Raw genomic sequence first — 21,080 nt, 5'->3', positions numbered from 1 at the left:
TAGCTCTTTGAAACTTGACACAACCATGTAGTTCCAAGTTATATCTCTATGGTTTGTTTCATATTGATGTAGCCCTAAGCAGAGACTGGCGCAAATCACTTAAATGGAAAGGGGTTGCCAAGCTTCCAAAAATCTACGAGTTTCCTTAAATCTCAGCACACATTTTTTCACCCAATCTTGATGACACTTTCAGTTAGTGATCAGTACCCCAATCCCACTTGGCTCACCAAATTTCGTTCTTCTAGGTTAAACTGTTCGTTGGCAGTAACAGTTTTAATTTTTAGGTTTCACTCTGTTTTCTTATATGGATACATGTAGTTGGAACTCCAAATTAAACACGGTTTGTGCTAGCTCTTTGAAACTTGACACAATCCAGTACTTCCAAGTTCTCTCTCCATGGTTTGTTTCCAATTGATGTAGCCCTAAGCAGAGACTGGCGCAAATCTCTTTCATGGAAAGGGGTTGTCACGCTTCCAAAAAGCTACGAGTTTCCAGAAATCTCAGCACACATTTTTTCACCCAATCTTGATGACACTTTCAGGTAATGATCAGTACCCCAATCCCACTTGGCTCACCAAATTTCGTTCTTCTAGGTTAAACCGTTCGTTGGCAGTAACAGTTTTAAATTTTAGGTTTCACTCTGTTTTCTCCTATATGGATACATGTAGTTGGAACTCTAAATCAAACACTGTTTATGCTAGCTCTTTGAAACTTGAAACAATAAAGTAGTTCCAAGATCTGTCTCTATTGTTTGTTTCCTATTGATGTAGCCCTAAGCAGAGACTGGCGCTAATCTCTTTCATGGAAAGGGGTTGCCAAGCTTCCAAAAAACTACGAGTTTCGTGAAATCTCTGCACACATTTTTTCACCGAATATTGATGACACTTTCAGGTAATGATCAGTACCCCAATCTCACTTGGCTCACCAAATTTCGTTCTTTTATGTTAAACAGTTCGTTGGCAGGAAGAGTTTTAATTTTTAGATTTCACTCTGTTTTCTCCTATATGGATACATGCAGTTGGAACTCTAAATCAAACATGGTTTGTGCTACCTTTTTGAAACTTGACACAATAAAGTAGTTCCAAGTTCTATCTCTAAGGTTTGTTTCCTATTGATGTAGCCCTAAGCAAAGACTGGCGCAAATCACTTTCATGGAAATGGGTTGCCAAGCTTCCAAAAAACTACGAATTTCCTGAAATCTCAGCACACATTTTTTCATCCAATCTTGATGACACTTTCAGGTAATGATCAGTACCCCAAACCCACTTGGCTCACCAAATTTCGTTCTTTTAGGTTAAACCATTCGTTGGCAGTAACAGTTTTAATTTTTAGGTTTCACTCTGTTCTCTCCTATATGGATACATGGAGTTGGAACTCTAAACCAAACACGGATTGTGCTAGCTCTTTGAAACTTGACAAAATCAAGTACTTCCAAGTTCTATCTCTATGGTTTGTTTCCTATTGATGTAGCCCTAAGCAGAGACCGGCGCAAATCACTTTCATGGAAAGGGGTTGCCAAGCTTCCAAAAAACTACGAGTTTCCTGAAATCTCAGCACAAATTTTTTCACCCAAACTTGATGACACTTTCAGGTAATGATCAGTACCCCAATCCCACATGGCTCACCAAATTTCGTTCTTCTCGGTGAAACCGTTCGTTGGCAGTTACAGTTTTAAATTTTAGGTTTCACTCTGTTTTCTCCTATATGGATACATGTAGTTGGAACTCTAAATCAAACACGGTTTATGCTAGCTCTTTGAAACTTGACACAATAAAGTAGTTCCAAGATCTGTCTCTATGGTTTGTTTCCTATTGATGTAGCCCTAAGCAGAGACTGGCGCTAATCTCTTTCATGGAAAGGGGTTGCCAAGCTTCCAAAAAACTACGAGTTTCGTGAAATCTCTGCACACATTTTTTCACCGAATATTGATGACACTTTCAGGTAATGATCAGTACCCCAATCTCACTTGGCTCACCAAATTTCGTTCTTTTAGGTTAAACAGTTCGTTGGCAGTAACAGTTTTAATTTTTAGATTTCACTCTCTTTTCTCCTATATGGATACATGGAGTTGGAACTCTAAACCAAACACGGTTTGTGCTAGCTCTTTGAAACCTGACACAATCAAGTAGTTCCAAGTTCTATCTCTATGGTTTGTTTCCTATTGATGTAGCCCTAAGCAGAGACTGGCACAAATCACATTCATGGAAAGGGGTTGCCAAGCTTCCAAAAAACTACGAGTTTCCTGAAATCTCAGCACACATTTTTTCACCCAATCGTGATGACACTTTCAGGTAATGATCAGTACCCCAATCCCACTTGGCTCACCAAATTTTCTTCTTCTAGGTTAAACCGTTCGTTGGCAGTAACAGTTTAAATTTTTAGGTTTCACTCTGTTTTCTTATATGGATACATGTAGTTGGAACTCCAAATTAAACACGGTTTTTGCTAGCTCTTTGAAACTTGACAAAATCAAGTACTTCCAAGTTCTCTCTCCATGGTTTGTTTCCAATTGATGTAGCCCTAAGCAGAGACTGGCGCAAATCACTTTCATGGAAAGGGGTTGCCAAGCTTCCAAAAAACTACGAGTTTCCTGAAATCTCAGCACACATTTTTTCACCCAATCTTGATGACACTTTCAGGTGATGATCAGTACCCCAATCCCACTTGGCTCACCAAATTTCATTTTTCTCGGTTAAACCGTTCGTTGGCAGTACAGTTTTAATTTTTAGGTTTCACTCTGTTTTCTCCTATATGGATACATTTTTGGAACTTTAAATCAAACACGGTTTGTGCTAGCTCTTTGAAACTTGACACAATCAAGTAGTTCCAAGTTCTATCTCTATGGTTTGTTTCCTATTGATGTAGCCCTAAGCAGAGACTGGCGCAAATCACTTTCATGGAAAGGGGTTTCCAAGCTTCCAAAAAACTACGAGTTTCCTGAAATCACAGCACACATTTTTTCACCCAATCTTGATGACACTTTCAGGTAATGATCAGTACCCCAATCCCACTTGGCTCACCAAATTTTGTTCTTCTAGTGTAAACCGATCTTTGGCAGTAACAGTTTAAATTTTTAGGTTTCACTCTGTTTTCTCCTATAAGGATACATGTTTGGAACTTTAAATCAAACACGGTTTGTGCTAGCTCATTGAAACTTGACACAATCAAGTAGTTCCAAGCTCTATCTCTATGGATTGTTTCCTATTGATGTAGCCCTAAGCAGAGACTGGCCCAAATCACTTTCATGGAAAGGGGTTGTCAGGCTTCCAAAAAACTACGAGTTTCCTGAAATCTCAGCACACATTTTTTCACCCAATCTTGATGACACTTTCAGGTAATGATCAGTACCCCAATCCCACTTGGCTCACCAAATTTTGTTCTTCTAGATTAAACCATTCGTTGGCAATAACAGTTTTAATTTTTAGGTTTCACTCTGTTTTCTCCTATATGGATACATGTAGTTGGAACTCTAAATCAAACACGGTTTGTGCTAGCTCTTTGAAACTTGACGCAATAAAGTAGTTCCAAGTTCTATCTCTATGGTTTGTTTCCTATTAATGTAGCCCTAAGCAGAGACTGGCGCAAATCACTTTCATGGAAAGGGTTTGCCAAGCTTCCAAAAAACTACGAGTTTCCTGAAATCTCAGCACACATTTTTTCACCCAATCTTGATGACACGTTCACGTAATGATCAGTACCCCAATCCCACTTGGCTCACCAAATTTCGTTCTTCTAGGTTCAACCGTTTGTTGGCAGTAAGAGTTTTAATTTTTAGGTTTCACTCTGTTTTCTCCTATATGGATACATGTAGTTGGAACTCTAAATCAAACACGGTTTGTGCTAGCTTTTGAAACTTGACACAATAAAGTAGTTGGAAGTTCTATCTTTGTGGTTTGTTTCCTATTAATGTAGCCCTACGCAGAGACTGGCGCAAATCACTTTCATGGAAATGGGTTGCCAAACTTCCATGAAACTACGAATTTCCTGTAATCTCAGCACATATTTTTTCACCCAATCTTTATGACACTTTCAGGTAATGATCAGTACCCCAATCCCACTTGGCTCACCAAATTTCGTTCTTATAGGTTAAAACGTTCGTTGGAAGTAACAGTTTTAATTTTTAGATTTCAATCTGTTTCTCCTATATGGATACATGTATTTGGAACTCTAAATCAAAAACGGTTTGACTACCTCTTTGAAACTTGACACAATAAAGTAGTTCCAAGTTCTGTCTCCATGGTTTGTTTCCTATTGATGTAGCCATAAGCAGAGACTGGTGCAAATCACTTTCATGGAAAGGGTTTGCCAAGCTTCCAAAAAACTACGAGATTCCTGAAATCTCAGCACACATTTTTTCACCCAATCTTGATGACACTTTCAGGTAATGATCAGTACCCGAATCCCACTTGGCTCACCAAATTTCGTTCTTCTAGGTTAAACCGTTCGTTGGCAGTAACAGTTTCAATTTTTAGGTTTCACTCTTTTTCTCCTATGTGGATACATGTAGTTGGAACTCTAAATCAAACACGGTTTGTGCTAGCTCTTTGAAACTTGACACAATGAAGTAGTTCCAAGTTCTATCTCTATGGTTTGTTTCCTATTGATGTAGCCTTAAGCAGAGACTGGCGCTAATCACTTTCATGGAAAGGGGTTGCCAAGCTTCCAAAAAACTACCAGTTTCCTGAAATCACAGCACACATTTTTTCACCCAATCTTGATGACACTTTCAGGTAATGATCAGTACCCCAATCCCACTTGGCTCACCAAATTTCGTTCTTCTAGGTTAAACCGATCTTTGGCAGTAACAGTTTTAATTTTTAGGTTTCACTCTGTTTTCTCCTATATGGATACATGTAGTTGGAACTCTAAATCAAACACGGTTTGTGCTAGCTCTTTGAAACTTGACACAATGAAGTAGTTCCAAGTTCTATCTCTATGGTTTGTTTCCTATTGATGTAGCCCTAAGCAGAGACTGGCGCAAATCACTTTCATGGAAAGGGGTTTCCAAGCTTCCAAAAAACTACGAGTTTCCTGAAATCACAGCACACATTTTTTCACCCAATCTTGATGACACTTTCAGGTAATGATCAGTACCCCAATCCCACTTGGCTCACCAAATTTTGTTCTTCTAGGGTAAACCGATCTTTGGCAGTAACAGTTTAAATTTTTAGGTTTCACTCTGTTTTCTCCTATAAGGATACATGTTTGGAACTTTAAATCAAACACGGTTTGTGCTAGCTCATTGAAACTTGACACAATCAAGTAGTTCCAAGCTCTATCTCTATGGTTTGTTTCCTATTGATGTAGCCCTAAGCAGAGACTGGCCCAAATCACTTTCATGGAAAGGGGTTGTCAGGCTTCCAAAAAACTACGAGTTTCCTGAAATCTCAGCACACATTTTTTCACCCAATCTTGATGACACTTTCAGGTAATGATCAGTACCCCAATCCCACTTGGCTCACCAAATTTTGTTCTTCTAGATTAAACCGTTCGTTGGCAATAACAGTTTTAATTTTTAGGTTTCACTCTGTTTTCTCCTATATGGATACATGTAGTTGGAACTCTAAATCAAACACGGTTTGTGCTAGCTCTTTGAAACTTGACACAATGAAGTAGTTCCAAGTTCTATCTCTATGGTTTGTTTCCTATTGATGTAGCCCTAAGCAGAGACTGGCGCAAATCACTTTCATGGAAAGGGGTTTCCAAGCTTCCAAAAAACTACGAGTTTCCTGAAATCACAGCACACATTTTTTCACCCAATCTTGATGACACTTTCAGGTAATGATCAGTACCCCAATCCCACTTGGCTCACCAAATTTTGTTCTTCTAGGGTAAACCGATCTTTGGCAGTAACAGTTTAAATTTTTAGGTTTCACTCTGTTTTCTCCTATAAGGATACATGTTTGGAACTTTAAATCAAACACGGTTTGTGCTAGCTCATTGAAACTTGACACAATCAAGTAGTTCCAAGCTCTATCTCTATGGTTTGTTTCCTATTGATGTAGCCCTAAGCAGAGACTGGCCCAAATCACTTTCATGGAAAGGGGTTGTCAGGCTTCCAAAAAACTACGAGTTTCCTGAAATCTCAGCACACATTTTTTCACCCAATCTTGATGACACTTTCAGGTAATGATCAGTACCCCAATCCCACTTGGCTCACCAAATTTTGTTCTTCTAGATTAAACCGTTCGTTGGCAATAACAGTTTTAATTTTTAGGTTTCACTCTGTTTTCTCCTATATGGATACATGTAGTTGGAACTCTAAATCAAACACGGTTTGTGCTAGCTCTTTGAAACTTGACGCAATAAAGTAGTTCCAAGTTCTATCTCTATGGTTTGTTTCCTATTAATGTAGCCCTAAGCAGAGACAGGCGCAAATCACTTTCATGGAAAGGGTTTGCCAAGCTTCCAAAAAACTACGAGTTTCCTGAAATCTCAGCACACATTTTTTTACCCAATCTTGATGACACATTCAGGTAATGATCAGTACCCCAATCCCACTTGGCTCACCAAATTTCGTTCTTCTAGGTTAAACCGATCTTTGGCAGTAACAGTTTTAATTTTTAGGTTTCACTCTGTTTTCTCCTATATGGATACATGTAGTTGGAACTCTAAATCAAACACGGTTTGTGCTAGCTCTTTGAAACTTGACACAATGAAGTAGTTCCAAGTTCCATCTCTATGGTTTGTTTCCTATTGATGTAGCCCTAAGCAGAGACTGGCGCAAATCACTTTCATGGAAAGGGGTTTCCAAGCTTCCAAAAAACTACGAGTTTCCTGAAATCACAGCACACATTTTTTCACCCAATCTTGATGACACTTTCAGGTAATGATCAGTACCCCAATCCCACTCGGCTCACCAAATTTTGTTCTTCTAGGGTAAACCGATCTTTGGCAGTAACAGTTTAAATTTTTAGGTTTCACTCTGTTTTCTCCTATAAGGATACATGTTTGGAACTTTAAATCAAACACGGTTTGTGCTAGCTCATTGAAACTTGACACAATCAAGTAGTTCCAAGCTCTATCTCTATGGTTTGTTTCCTATTGATGTAGCCCTAAGCAGAGACTGGCCCAAATCACTTTCAGGGAAAGGGGTTGTCAGGCTTCCAAAAAACTACGAGTTTCCTGAAATCTCAGCACACATTTTTTCACCCAATCTTGATGACACTTTCAGGTAATGATCAGTACCCCAATCCCACTTGGCTCACCAAATTTTGTTCTTCTAGATTAAACCGTTCGTTGGCAATAACAGTTTTAATTTTTAGGTTTCACTCTGTTTTCTCCTATATGGATACATGTAGTTGGAACTCTAAATCAAACACGGTTTGTGCTAGCTCTTTGAAACTTGACACAATGAAGTAGTTCCAAGTTCTATCTCTATGGTTTGTTTCCTATTGATGTAGCCCTAAGCAGAGACTGGCGCAAATCACTTTCATGGAAAGGGGTTTCCAAGCTTCCAAAAAACTACGAGTTTCCTGAAATCACAGCACACATTTTTTCACCCAATCTTGATGACACTTTCAGGTAATGATCAGTACCCCAATCCCACTTGGCTCACCAAATTTTGTTCTTCTAGGGTAAACCGATCTTTGGCAGTAACAGTTTAAATTTTTAGGTTTCACTCTGTTTTCTCCTATAAGGATACATGTTTGGAACTTTAAATCAAACACGGTTTGTGCTAGCTCATTGAAACTTGACACAATCAAGTAGTTCCAAGCTCTATCTCTATGGTTTGTTTCCTATTGATGTAGCCCTAAGCAGAGACTGGCCCAAATCACTTTCATGGAAAGGGGTTGTCAGGCTTCCAAAAAACTACGAGTTTCCTGAAATCTCAGCACACATTTTTTCACCCAATCTTGATGACACTTTCAGGTAATGATCAGTACCCCAATCCCACTTGGCTCACCAAATTTTGTTCTTCTAGATTAAACCGTTCGTTGGCAATAACAGTTTTAATTTTTAGGTTTCACTCTGTTTTCTCCTATATGGATACATGTAGTTGGAACTCTAAATCAAACACGGTTTGTGCTAGCTCTTTGAAACTTGACGCAATAAAGTAGTTCCAAGTTCTATCTCTATGGTTTGTTTCCTATTAATGTAGCCCTAAGCAGAGACAGGCGCAAATCACTTTCATGGAAAGGGTTTGCCAAGCTTCCAAAAAACTACGAGTTTCCTGAAATCTCAGCACACATTTTTTTACCCAATCTTGATGACACATTCAGGTAATGATCAGTACCCCAATCCCACTTGGCTCACCAAATTTCGTTCTTCTAGGTTCAACCGTTCGTTGGCAGTAAGAGTTTTAATTTTTAGGTTTCACTCTGTTTTCTCCTATATGGATACATGTAGTTGGAACTCTAAATCAAACACGGTTTGTGCTAGCTCTTTGAAACTTGACACAATGAAGTAGTTCCAAGTTCTATCTCTATGGTTTGTTTCCTATTGATGTAGCCCTAAGCAGAGACTGGCGCAAATCACTTTCATGGAAAGGGGTTTCCAAGCTTCCAAAAAACTACGAGTTTCCTGAAATCACAGCACACATTTTTTCACCCAATCTTGATGACACTTTCAGGTAATGATCAGTACCCCAATCCCACTTGGCTCACCAAATTTTGTTCTTCTAGGGTAAACCGATCTTTGGCAGTAACAGTTTAAATTTTTAGGTTTCACTCTGTTTTCTCCTATAAGGATACATGTTTGGAACTTTAAATCAAACACGGTTTGTGCTAGCTCATTGAAACTTGACACAATCAAGTAGTTCCAAGCTCTATCTCTATGGTTTGTTTCCTATTGATGTAGCCCTAAGCAGAGACTGGCCCAAATCACTTTCATGGAAAGGGGTTGTCAGGCTTCCAAAAAACTACGAGTTTCCTGAAATCTCAGCACACATTTTTTCACCCAATCTTGATGACACTTTCAGGTAATGATCAGTACCCCAATCCCACTTGGCTCACCAAATTTTGTTCTTCTAGGTTAAACCGTTCGTTGGCAGTAACAGTTTCAATTTTTAGGTTTCACTCTGTTTTCTCCTATGTGGATACATGTAGTTGGAACTCTAAATCAAACACGGTTTGTGCTAGCTCTTTGAAACTTGATGCAATAAAGTAGTTCCAAGTTCTATCTCTATGGTTTGTTTCCTATTAATGTAGCCCTAAGCAGAGACTGGCGCAAATCACTTTCATGGAAAGGGGTTGCCAAGCTTCCAAAAAACTACGAGTTTCCTGAAATCTCAGCACACATTTTTTCACGCAATCTTGATGACACGTTCAGGTAATGATCAGTACCCCAATCCCACTTGGCTCACCAAATTTCGTTCTTCTAGGTTCAACCGTTCGTTGGCAGTAAGAGTTTTAATTTTTAGGTTTCACTCTGTTTTCTCCTATATGGATACCTGTAGTTGGAACTCTAAATCAAACACGGTTTGTGATAGCTTTTGAAACTTGACACAATAAAGTAGTTGGAAGTTCTATCTCTGTGGTTTCTTTCCTATTAATGTAGCCCTAAGCAGAGACTGGCGCAAATCACTTTCATGGAAATGGGTTGCCAAACTTCCATGAAACTACGAATTTCCTGTAATCTCAGCACATATTTTTTCACCCAATCTTTATGACACTTTCAGGTAATGATCAGTACCCCAATCCCACTTGGCTCACCAAATTTCGTTCTTATAGGTTAAAACGTTCGTTGGAAGTAACAGTTTTAATTTTTAGATTTCAATCTGTTTCTCCTATATGGATACATGTATTTGGAACTCTAAATCAAAAACGGTTTGACTACCTCTTTGAAACTTGACACAATAAAGTAGTTCCAAGTTCTGTCTCCATGGTTTGTTTCCTATTGATGTAGCCATAAGCAGAGACTGGTGCAAATCACTTTCATGGAAAGGGTTTGCCAAGCTTCCAAAAAACTACGAGATTCCTGAAATCTCAGCACACATTTTTTCACCCAATCTTGATGACACTTTCAGGTAATGATCAGTACCCGAATCCCACTTGGCTCACCAAATTTCGTTCTTCTAGGTTAAACCGTTCGTTGGCAGTAACAGTTTCAATTTTTAGGTTTCACTCTTTTTCTCCTATGTGGATACATGTAGTTGGAACTCTAAATCAAACACGGTTTGTGATAGCTCTTTGAAACTTGACACAATCAAGTAGTTCCAAGTTCTATCTCTATGGTTTGTTTCCTATTGATGTAGCCTTAAGCAGAGACTGGCGCTAATCACTTTCATGGAAAGGGGTTGCCAAGCTTCCAAAAAACTACCAGTTTCCTGAAATCACAGCACACATTTTTTCACCCAATCTTGATGACACTTTCAGGTAATGATCAGTACCCCAATCCCACTTGGCTCACCAAATTTCGTTCTTCTAGGTTAAACCGATCTTTGGCAGTAACAGTTTTAATTTTTAGGTTTCACTCTGTTTTCTCCTATATGGATACATGTAGTTGGAACTCTAAATCAAACACGGTTTGTGCTAGCTCTTTGAAACTTGACACAATGATGTAGTTCCAAGTTCTATCTCTATGGTTTGTTTCCTATTGATGTAGCCCTAAGCAGAGACTGGCGCAAATCACTTTCATGGAAAGGGGTTTCCAAGCTTCCAAAAAACTACGAGTTTCCTGAAATCACAGCACACATTTTTTCACCCAATCTTGATGACACTTTCAGGTAATGATCAGTAGCCAATCCCACTTGGTTCATCAAATTTTGTTCTTCTAGGGTAAACCGATCTTTGGCAGTAACAGTTTAAATTTTTAGGTTTCACTCTGTTTTCTCCTATAAGGATACATGTTTGGAACTTTAAATCAAACACGGTTTGTGCTAGCTCATTGAAACTTGACACAATCAAGTAGTTCCAAGCTCTATCTCTATGGTTTGTTTCCTATTGATGTAGCCCTAAGCAGAGACTGGCCCAAATCACTTTCATGGAAAGGGGTTGTCAGGCTTCCAAAAAACTACGAGTTTCCTGAAATCACAGCACACATTTTTTCACCCAATCTTGATGACACTTTCAGGTAATGATCAGTAGCCAATCCCACTTGGTTCATCAAATTTTGTTCTTCTAGGGTAAACCGATCTTTGGCAGTAACAGTTTAAATTTTTAGGTTTCACTCTGTTTTCTCCTATAAGGATACATGTTTGGAACTTTAAATCAAACACGGTTTGTGCTAGCTCATTGAAACTTGACACAATCAAGTAGTTCCAAGCTCTATCTCTATGGTTTGTTTCCTATTGATGTAGCCCTAAGCAGAGACTGGCCCAAATCACTTTCATGGAAAGGGGTTGTCAGGCTTCCAAAAAACTACGAGTTTCCTGAAATCTCAGCACACATTTTTTCACCCAATCTTGATGACACTTTCAGGTAATGATCAGTACCCCAATCCCACTTGGCTCACCAAATTTTGTTCTTCTAGGGTAAACCGATCTTTGGCAGTAACAGTTTAAATTTTTAGGTTTCACTCTGTTTTCTCCTATAAGGATACATGTTTGGAACTTTAAATCAAACACGGTTTGTGCTAGCTCATTGAAACTTGACACAATCAAGTAGTTCCAAGCTCTATCTCTAAGGTTTGTTTCCTATTGATGTAGCCCTAAGCAGAGACTGGCCCAAATCACTTTCATGGAAAGGGGTTGTCAGGCTTCCAAAAAACTACGAGTTTCCTGAAATCTCAGCACACATTTTTTCACCCAATCTTGATGACACTTTCAGGTAATGATCAGTACCCCAATCCCACTTGGCTCACCAAATTTTGTTCTTCTAGATTAAACCGTTCGTTGGAAATAACAGTTTTAATTTTTAGGTTTCACTCTGTTTTCTCCTATATGGATACATGTAGTTGGAACTCTAAATCAAACACGGTTTGTGCTAGCTCTTTGAAACTTGATGCAATAAAGTAGTTCCAAGTTCTATCTCTATGGTTTGTTTCCTATTAATGTAGCCCTAAGCAGAGACTGGCGCAAATCACTTTCATGGAAAGGGTTTGCCAAGCTTCCAAAAAACTACGAGTTTCCTGAAATCTCAGCACACATTTTTTCACCCAATCTTGATGACACATTCAGGTAATGATCAGTACATCAATCCCACTTGGCTCACCAAATTTCGTTCTTCTAGGTTCAACCGTTCGTTGGCAGTAAGAGTTTTAATTTTTAGGTTTCACTCTGTTTTCTCCTATATGGATACATGTAGTTGGAACTCTAAATCAAACACGGTTTGTGCTAGCTTTTGAAACTTGACACAATAAAGTAGTTGGAAGTTCTATCTCTGTGGTTTGTTTCCTATTAATGTAGCCCTAAGCAGAGACTGGCGCAAATCACTTTCATGGAAATGGGTTGCCAAACTTCCATGAAACTACGAATTTCCTGTAATCTCAGCACATATTTTTTCACCCAATCTTTATGACACTTTCAGGTAATGATCAGTACCCCAATCCCACTTGGCTCACCAAATTTCGTTCTTATAGGTTAAAACGTTCGTTGGAAGTAACAGTTTAAATTTTTAGATTTCAATCTGTTTCTCCTATATGGATACATGTATTTGGAACTCTAAATCTAAAACGGTTTGACTACCTCTTTGAAACTTGACACAATAAAGTAGTTCCAAGTTCTATCTCCATGGTTTGTTTCCTATTGATGTAGCCATAAGCAGAGACTGGTGGAAATCACTTTCATGGAAAGGGTTTGCCAAGCTTCCAAAAAACTACGAGTTTCCTGAAATCTCAGCACACATTTTTTCACCCAATCTTGATGACACTTTCAGGTAATGATCAGTATCCGAATCCCACTTGGCTCACCAAATTTCGTTCTTCTAGGTTAAACCGTTCGTTGGCAGTAACAGTTTCAATTTTTAGGTTTCACTCTGTTTTCTCCTATGTGGATACATGTAGTTGGAACTCTAAATCAAACACGGTTTGTGCTAGCTCTTTGAAACTTGACACAATCAAGTAGTTCCAAGTTCTATCTCTATGGTTTGTTTCCTATTGATGTAGCCTTAAGCAGAGACTGGCGCTAATCACTTTCATGGAAAGGGGTTGCCAAGTTTCCAAAAAACTACCAGTTTCCTGAAATCACAGCACACATTTTTTCACCCAATCTTGATGACACTTTCAGGTAATGATCAGTACCCCAATCCCACTTGGCTCACCAAATTTCGTTCTTCTAGGTTAAACCGATCTTTGGCAGTAACAGTTTTAATTTTTAGGTTTCACTCTGTTTTCTCCTATATGGATACATGTTTGGAACTTTAAATCAAACACGGTTTGTGCGAGCTCATTGAAACTTGACTCAATCATTAGTTCCAATTTCTATCTCTATGGTTTGTTTCCTATTGATGTAGCCCTAAGCAGAGACTGGCGCAAATCACTTTCATGGAAAGGGGTTTCCAAGCTTCCAAAAAACTACGAGTTTCCTGAAATCACAGCACACATTTTTTCACCCAATCTTGATGACACTTTCAGGTAATGATCAGTACCTCAATCCCACTTGGCTCACCAAATTTCGTTCTTCTAGGGTAAACCGATCTTTGGCAGTAACCGTTTTAATTTTTAGGTTTCACTCTGTTTTCTCCTATAAGGATACATGTTTGGAACTTTAAATCAAACACGGTTTGTGCTAGCTCATTGAAACTTGACACAATAAAGTAGTTCCAAGCTCTATCTCTATGGTTTGTTTCCTATTGATGTAGCCCTAAGCAGAGACTGGCGCAAATCACTTTCATGGAAAGGGCTTTCCAAGCTTCCAAAAAACTACGAGTTTCCTGAAATCTCAGCACACATTTTTTCACCCAATCTTGATGACACTTTCAGGTAATGATCAGTACCCCAATCCCACTTGGCTCACCAAATTTTGTTCTTCTAGATTAAACCGTTCGTTGGCAGTAACAGTTTTAATTTTTAGGTTTCACTCTGTTTTCTCCTATATGGATACATGTATTTGGAACTCTAAATCAAACACGGTTTGTGCTAGCTCTTTGAAACTTGACGCAATAAAGTAGCTCCAAGTTCTATCTCTATGGTTTGTTTCCTATTGATGTAGGCATAAGCAGAGACTGGCGCAAATCACTTTCATGGAAAGGGTTTGCCAAGCTTCCAAAAAACTACGAGTTTCCTGAAATCTCAGCACACATTTTTTCACCCAATCTGGATGACACGTTCAGGTAATGATCAGTACCCCAATCCCACTTGGCTCAACAAATTTCGTTCTTCTAGGTTCAACCGTTCGTTGGCAGTAACAGTTTTAATTTTTAGGTTTCACCCTGTTTTCTCCTATATGGATACATGTAGTTGGAACTCTAAATCAAACACGGTTTGTGCTAGCTCTTTGAAACTTGACACAATCAAGTAGTTCCAAGTTCTATCTCTATGGTTTGTTTCCTATTAATGTAGCCCTAAGCAGAGACTGGCGCAAATCACTTTCATGGAAAGGGTTTGCCAAACTTCCAAAAAACTACGAGTTTCCTGAAATCTCAGCACACATTATTTCACCCAATCTTTATGACACTTTCAGGTAATGATCAGTACCCCAATCCCACTTGGCTCACCAAATTTCGTTCTTCTAGGTTACAACGTTCATTGGAAGTAACAGTTTTAAATTTTAGGTTTCACCGTGTTTTCTCCTATATGGATACATGTATTTGGAACTCTAAATCAAACACGGTTTGTGCTAGCTCTTTGAAACTTGACGCAATAAAGTAGCTCCAAGTTCTATCTCTATGGTTTGATTCCTATTGATGTAGGCATAAGCAGAGACTGGCGCAAATCACTTTCATGGAAAGGGTTTGCCAAGCTTCCAAAAAACTACGAGTTTCCTGAAATCTCAGCACACATTTTTTCACCCAATCTGGATGACACGTTCAGGTAATGATCAGTACCCCAATCCCACTTGGCTCAACAAATTTCGTTCTTCTAGGTTCAACCGTTCGTTGGCAGTAACAGTTTTAATTTTTAGGTTTCACTCTGTTTTCTCCTATATGGATACATGTAGTTGGAACTCTAAATCAAACACGGTTTGTGCTAGCTCTTTGAAACTTGACACAATCAAGTAGTTCCAAGTTCTATCTCTATGGTTTGTTTCCTATTAATGTAGCCCTAAGCAGAGACTGGCGCAAATCACTTTCATGGAAAGGGTTTGCCAAACTTCCAAAAAACTACGAGTTTCCTGAAATCTCAGCACACATTATTTCACCCAATCTTTATGACACTTTCAGGTAATGATCAGTACCCCAATCCCATTTGGCTCACCAAATTTCGTTCTTCTAGGTTACAACGTTCATTGGAAGTAACAGTTTTAAATTTTAGGTTTCACCGTGTTTTCTCCTATATGGATACATGTATTTGGTACTCTAAATCAAACACGGTTTGTGCTAGCTCTTTGAAACTTGACGCAATAAAGTAGCTCCAAGTGCTATCTCTATGGTTTGTTTCCTATTGATGTAGGCATAAGCAGAGACTGGCGCAAATCAGTTTCATGGAAAGGGGTTGCCAAGCTTTTAAAAAACTACGAGTTTCCTGAAATCTCAGCACACATTTTTTCACCCAATCTTGATGACACGTTCAGGTAATGATCAGTACCCCAATCCCACTTGGCTCACCATATTTCGTTCTTCTAGGTTCAACCGTTCGTTGGCAGTAAGAGTTTTAATTTTTAGGTTTCACTCTGTTTTCTCCTATATGGATACATGTAGTTGGAACTCTAAATCAAACACGGTTTGTGCTAGCTTTTGAAACTTGACACAATAAAGTAGTTCGAAGTTCTATCTCTGTGGTTTGTTTCCTATTAATGTAGCCCTAAGCAGAGACTGGCACAAATCACTTTCATGGAAATGGGTTGCCAAACTTCCAAGAAACTACGAGTTTCCTGTAATCTCAGCACATATTTTTTCACCCAATCTTTATGACACTTTCAGGTAATGATCAGTACCCCAATCCCACTTGGCTCACCAAATTTCGTTCTTATAAGTTAAAACGTTCGTTGGAAGTAACAGTTTTAATTTTTAGGTTTCAATCTGTTTCTCTTATATGGATACATGTATTTGGAACTCTAAATCAAAAAGGGTTTGACTACCTCTTTGAAACTTGACACAATAAAGTAGTTCCAAGTTCTATCTCCATGGTTTGTTTCCTATTGATGTAGCGCTAAGCAGAGACTGGTGCAAATCACTTTCATGGAAAGGGGTTGCCAAGCTTCCAAAAAACCACGAGGTTCCTGAAATCTCAGCACACATTTTTTCACCCAATCTTGATGACACTTTCAGGTAATGATCAGTACCCCAATCCCACTTGGCTCACCAAATTTCGTTCTTCTAGGTTCAACCGTTTGTTGGCAGTAACAGTTTTAATTTTTAGATTTCAATCTGTTTCTCCTATATGGATACATGTATTTGGAACTCTAAATCAAAAACGGTTTGACTACCTCTTTGAAACTTGACACAATAAAGTAGTTCCAAGTTCTGTCTCCATGGTTTGTTTCCTATTGATGTAGCCATAAGCAGAGACTGGTGCAAATCACTTTCATGGAAAGGGTTTGCCAAGCTTCCAAAAAACTACGAGATTCCTGAAATCTCAGCACACATTTTTTCACCCAATCTTGATGACACTTTCAGGTAATGATCAGTACCCGAATCCCACTTGGCTCACCAAATTTCGTTCTTCTAGGTTAAACCGTTCGTTGGCAGTAACAGTTTCAATTTTTAGGTTTCACTCTTTTTCTCCTATGTGGATACATGTAGTTGGAACTCTAAATCAAACACGGTTTGTGATAGCTCTTTGAAACTTGACACAATCAAGTAGTTCCAAGTTCTATCTCTATGGTTTGTTTCCTATTGATGTAGCCTTAAGCAGAGACTGGCGCTAATCACTTTCATGGAAAGGGGTTGCCAAGCTTCCAAAAAACTACCAGTTTCCTGAAATCACAGCACACATTTTTTCACCCAATCTTGATGACACTTTCAGGTAATGATCAGTACCCCAATCCCACTTGGCTCACCAAATTTCGTTCTTCTAGGTTAAACCGATCTTTGGCAGTAACAGTTTTAATTTTTAGGTTTCACTCTGTTTTCTCCTATATGGATACATGTAGTTGGAACTCTAAATCAAACACGGTTTGTGCTAGCTCTTTGAAACTTGACACAATGATGTAGTTCCAAGTTCTATCTCTATGGTTTGTTTCCTATTGATGTAGCCCTAAGCAGAGACTGGCGCAAATCACTTTCATGGAAAGGGGTTTCCAAGCTTCCAAAAAACTACGAGTTTCCTGAAATCACAGCACACATTTTTTCACCCAATCTTGATGACACTTTCAGGTAATGATCAGTAGCCAATCCCACTTGGTTCATCAAATTTTGTTCTTCTAGGGTAAACCGATCTTTGGCAGTAACAGTTTAAATTTTTAGGTTTCACTCTGTTTTCTCCTATAAGGATACATGTTTGGAACTTTAAATCAAACACGGTTTGTGCTAGCTCATTGAAACTTGACACAATCAAGTAGTTCCAAGCTCTATCTCTATGGTTTGTTTCCTATTGATGTAGCCCTAAGCAGAGACTGGCCCAAATCACTTTCATGGAAAGGGGTTGTCAGGCTTCCAAAAAACTACGAGTTTCCTGAAATCTCAGCACACATTTTTTCACCCAATCTTGATGACACTTTCAGGTAATGATCAGTACCCCAATCCCACTTGGCTCACCAAATTTTGTTCTTCTAGGGTAAACCGATCTTTGGCAGTAACAGTTTAAATTTTTAGGTTTCACTCTGTTTTCTCCTATAAGGATACATGTTTGGAACTTTAAATCAAACACGGTTTGTGCTAGCTCATTGAAACTTGACACAATCAAGTAGTTCCAAGCTCTATCTCTAAGGTTTGTTTCCTATTGATGTAGCCCTAAGCAGAGACTGGCCCAAATCACTTTCATGGAAAGGGGTTGTCAGGCTTCCAAAAAACTACGAGTTTCCTGAAATCTCAGCACACATTTTTTCACCCAAACTTGATGACACTTTCAGGTAATGATCAGTACCCCAATCCCACTTGGCTCACCAAATTTTGTTCTTCTAGATTAAACCGTTCGTTGGAAATAACAGTTTTAATTTTTAGGTTTCACTCTGTTTTCTCCTATATGGATACATGTAGTTGGAACTCTAAATCAAACACGGTTTGTGCTAGCTCTTTGAAACTTGATGCAATAAAGTAGTTCCAAGTTCTATCTCTATGGTTTGTTTCCTATTAATGTAGCCCTAAGCAGAGACTGGCGCAAATCACTTTCATGGAAAGGGTTTGCCAAGCTTCCAAAAAACTACGAGTTTCCTGAAATCTCAGCACACATTTTTTCACCCAATCTTGATGACACATTCAGGTAATGATCAGTACATCAATCCCACTTGGCTCACCAAATTTCGTTCTTCTAGGTTCAACCGTTCGTTGGCAGTAAGAGTTTTAATTTTTAGGTTTCACTCTGTTTTCTCCTATATGGATACATGTAGTTGGAACTCTAAATCAAACACGGTTTGTGCTAGCTTTTGAAACTTGACACAATAAAGTAGTTGGAAGTTCTATCTCTGTGGTTTGTTTCCTATTAATGTAGCCCTAAGCAGAGACTGGCGCAAATCACTTTCATGGAAATGGGTTGCCAAACTTCCATGAAACTACGAATTTCCTGTAATCTCAGCACATATTTTTTCACCCAATCTTTATGACACTTTCAGGTAATGATCAGTACCCCAATCCCACTTGGCTCACCAAATTTCGTTCTTATAGGTTAAAACGTTCGTTGGAAGTAACAGTTTTAATTTTTAGATTTCAATCTGTTTCTCCTATATGGATACATGTATTTGGAACTCTAAATCTAAAACGGTTTGACTACCTCTTTGAAACTTGACACAATAAAGTAGTTCCAAGTTCTATCTCCATGGTTTGTTTCCTATTGATGTAGCCATAAGCAGAGACTGGTGGAAATCACTTTCATGGAAAGGGTTTGCCAAGCTTCCAAAAAACTACGAGTTTCCTGAAATCTCAGCACACATTTTTTCACCCAATCTTGATGACACTTTCAGGTAATGATCAGTATCCGAATCCCACTTGGCTCACCAAATTTCGTTCTTCTAGGTTAAACCGTTCGTTGGCAGTAACAGTTTCAATTTTTAGGTTTCACTGTGTTTTCTCCTATGTGGATACATGTAGTTGGAACTCTAAATCAAACACGGTTTGTGCTAGCTCTTTGAAACTTGACACAATCAAGTAGTTCCAAGTTCTATCTCTATGGTTTGTTTCCTATTGATGTAGCCTTAAGCAGAGACTGGCGCTAATCACTTTCATGGAAAGGGGTTGCCAAGTTTCCAAAAAACTACCAGTTTCCTGAAATCACAGCACACATTTTTTCACCCAATCTTGATGACACTTTCAGGTAATGATCAGTACCCCAATCCCACTTGGCTCACCAAATTTCGTTCTTCTAGGTTAAACCGATCTTTGGCAGTAACAGTTTTAATTTTTAGGTTTCACTCTGTTTTCTCCTATATGGATACATGTTTGGAACTTTAAATCAAACACGGTTTGTGCGAGCTCATTGAAACTTGACTCAATCATTAGTTCCAATTTCTATCTCTATGGTTTGTTTCCTATTGATGTAGCCCTAAGCAGAGACTGGCGCAAATCACTTTCATGGAAAGGGGTTTCCAAGCTTCCAAAAAACTACGAGTTTCCTGAAATCACAGCACACATTTTTTCACCCAATCTTGATGACACTTTCAGGTAATGATCAGTACCTCAATCCCACTTGGCTCACCAAATTTCGTTCTTCTAGGGTAAACCGATCTTTGGCAGTAACCGTTTTAATTTTTAGGTTTCACTCTGTTTTCTCCTATAAGGATACATGTTTGGAACTTTAAATCAAACACGGTTTGTGCTAGCTCATTGAAACTTGACACAATAAAGTAGTTCCAAGCTCTATCTCTATGGTTTGTTTCCTATTGATGTAGCCCTAAGCAGAGACTGGCGCAAATCACTTTCATGGAAAGGGCTTTCCAAGCTTCCAAAAAACTACGAGTTTCCTGAAATCTCAGCACACATTTTTTCACCCAATCTTGATGACACTTTCAGGTAATGATCAGTACCCCAATCCCACTTGGCTCACCAAATTTTGTTCTTCTAGATTAAACCGTTCGTTGGCAGTAACAGTTTTAATTTTTAGGTTTCACTCTGTTTTCTCCTATATGGATACATGTATTTGGAACTCTAAATCAAACACGGTTTGTGCTAGCTCTTTGAAACTTGACGCAATAAAGTAGCTCCAAGTTCTATCTCTATGGTTTGTTTCCTATTGATGTAGGCATAAGCAGAGACTGGCGCAAATCACTTTCATGGAAAGGGTTTGCCAAGCTTCCAAAAAACTACGAGTTTCCTGAAATCTCAGCACACATTTTTTCACCCAATCTGGATGACACGTTCAGGTAATGATCAGTACCCCAATCCCACTTGGCTCAACAAATTTCGTTCTTCTAGGTTCAACCGTTCGTTGGCAGTAACAGTTTTAATTTTTAGGTTTCACCCTGTTTTCTATATATGGATACATGTAGTTGGAACTCTAAATCAAACACGGTTTGTGCTAGCTCTTTGAAACTTGACACAATCAAGTAGTACCAAGTTCTATCTCTATGGTTTGTTTCCTATTAATGTAGCCCTAAGCAGAGACTGGCGCAAATCACTTTCATGGAAAGGGTTTGCCAAACTTCCAAAAAACTACGAGTTTCCTGAAATCTCAGCACACATTATTTCACCCAATCTTTATGACACTTTCAGGTAATGATCAGTACCCCAATCCCACTTGGCTCACCAAATTTCGTTCTTCTAGGTTACAACGTTCATTGGAAGTAACAGTTTTAAATTTTAGGTTTCACCGTGTTTTCTCCTATATGGATACATGTATTTGGAACTCTAAATCAAACACGGTTTGTGCTAGCTCTTTGAAACTTGACGCAATAAAGTAGCTCCAAGTTCTATCTCTATGGTTTGTTTCCTATTGATGTAGGCATAAGCAGAGACTGGCGCAAATCACTTTCATGGAAAGGGTTTGCCAAGCTTCCAAAAAACTACGAGTTT

The sequence above is a fragment of the Spermophilus citellus genome (genome assembly GCF_964194105.1).
Source record: "Spermophilus citellus genome assembly, chromosome: 7".
Classification (NCBI taxonomy): domain Eukaryota; kingdom Metazoa; phylum Chordata; class Mammalia; order Rodentia; family Sciuridae; genus Spermophilus; species Spermophilus citellus.
This window is presented reverse-complemented; position numbering follows the sequence as displayed.